General features: G+C 41.4%; 1 long non-coding RNA gene across 1 annotated transcript; it reads right to left on the reverse strand.

Moving 5' to 3' along the window:
• Window positions 1–767: 767 nt before the first annotated feature.
• LOC111195053 (uncharacterized) lies at window positions 768–1,578 on the reverse strand. Its single transcript, XR_007424193.1, has 2 exons — window positions 1,389–1,578; window positions 768–886 (listed from the first exon to the last, which is right to left on the reverse strand). It is a non-coding gene; the product is annotated as an uncharacterized LOC111195053 (long non-coding RNA).
• Between the last annotated feature and the right edge of the window lie 209 nt (window positions 1,579–1,787).

Below are 1,787 nucleotides of genomic sequence, written 5' to 3' on the forward strand. Positions count from 1 at the left end.
GACCCGAGGTACAGATTGAAGAGGCTGACCTATAAAGAGACTGGATAAGCAGCCTGGCTCCCCTCTTTCTCTCTCTCTCTCTCTCTCGCGCGCTCTCTCTCCTTTATCTACATTTGCGTTAAACTCAGTATTCACTTTATAGCTGCGGTCCAATCTGAAGGGAGCTGCCTAGGTAGTCATTGCCTTCAAAGGCAGCTCCCTCGTTCGGCAGCATTTTCACCCATAAGGGATCTTATAAGGCAGCGCGTTCGGGACACGCTCTGGAGTCAGCATACGTCATCACGTCTAGCGCGCTGTGCCCGTGAGCTGTTTATAAATAACTAAAGTTAATGATCACTTACCTCGGGATAAATCAGTGGCAAAATGCAGCGGCAGCTATTTCTCTTTTACTCATCCAAATATTACATATGTTTAAATATTCATGATTTACTTTAATTCTACACTTTTCCTCACTTAATTCTCAGAGTATGGTCAGTTTTATTTATGTATTTAATTTATTTTTGATTAGATGCTTCATAGAAATGCATGAGTAATGAAACCATAATATAATAAATATTTTGTATGAGCCATCAGAGCTAAATTATCAAACTAAGCTACGTTTCACACAATAGTACGTTCATACACAGTCAGCTAATTTATCTTTACCTTTTAGTTGCATAAAACACATGATTCATAAACTTTTTATTTATTTATTTACCCATACCCACTAGTTGAGATGTGATACTACAATAAGCATAGTGACTATAAAACACAGCAAGCAAAAATAATAATGTTAAGAGAGAAAACTTTATTACATTCAAAGAAAAAAAAATATATTCATAAAGGGAGCTAACGCTGCCTCCAGCCGGTCTGACCAGCGTTCACCTTCCCCGGCCCACGTTCATCCCTGTGGAAAAAATAAATCTGAATTAGTAACAGTGGTTTATGGAGAACACGCTCATAATTCCACTATTTACACAATTAATCACTCAGTTACAGGTAAATCTAGTTATTCCCTCTAACAATTAAACTGTTTACGCATTAAATCACTAAATTACAGGTTATTCTACACGTTTACACTATTTACACGGTAAATCACTTAGTTATACGTAACAGTGACTTAAAACAGTTAAAACTTTTTATACTGGACGGCCAGGGTATCTTTGTTTCCTAGCGGGGGTTTCCTCAGCGCTGCAGCCGCGTTTGGTACTCTGTAAGTCGGCTAGATGCGTGTTAGCTTACCCGGTAAATTAGCGCGATAAGCTAACGGTAGCTTCCGCCGGTCAGGTCTTACATTAAATGAAGTACAGGCGAAAACAACGATGGAAAACAACTTAAAACAGTCTAAAATATGCTAGTTTGATAAACCCATGCAGCGGTGAGTGGAAATACAGGAGGGAATTACTTACATTTGTACAGAAACTCCGTGGCAGGCCGGCTCCGTCCGCCATGTTTTTAAATCTGAGCGCTGGAACTCTGAGCTGGTGAAATGCATCATGGGATTGCCTTCGCCGTGAAGGATACATCTCACGCTGCCTTCAGAATTGGGGTAAAATAAGGCAGCTGCCCAGGTAGGCAGCACATGCTACCTTCCGAATGGGACAGTTCTTTTTTTTCGGGAGCGCGCCTATGCTGCCTGCAAATGCTGCCTAGTTGGGCAGCTCCCTTCAGATTGGACCGCAGCTTATAACTAACACCTTCACTTTAGCTACACCTTGCTGGTGCACAAGGCCTCCCAATTCCAGTGCTCTGCTTGCTAGGTGTTTCTAATAAAGTGGCCAGTGAGTGGAAGTAAAAGGTAGATAGGT

Source organism: Astyanax mexicanus, chromosome 14 (genome assembly GCF_023375975.1).
Source record: "Astyanax mexicanus isolate ESR-SI-001 chromosome 14, AstMex3_surface, whole genome shotgun sequence".
Classification (NCBI taxonomy): Eukaryota; Metazoa; Chordata; class Actinopteri; order Characiformes; family Acestrorhamphidae; genus Astyanax; species Astyanax mexicanus.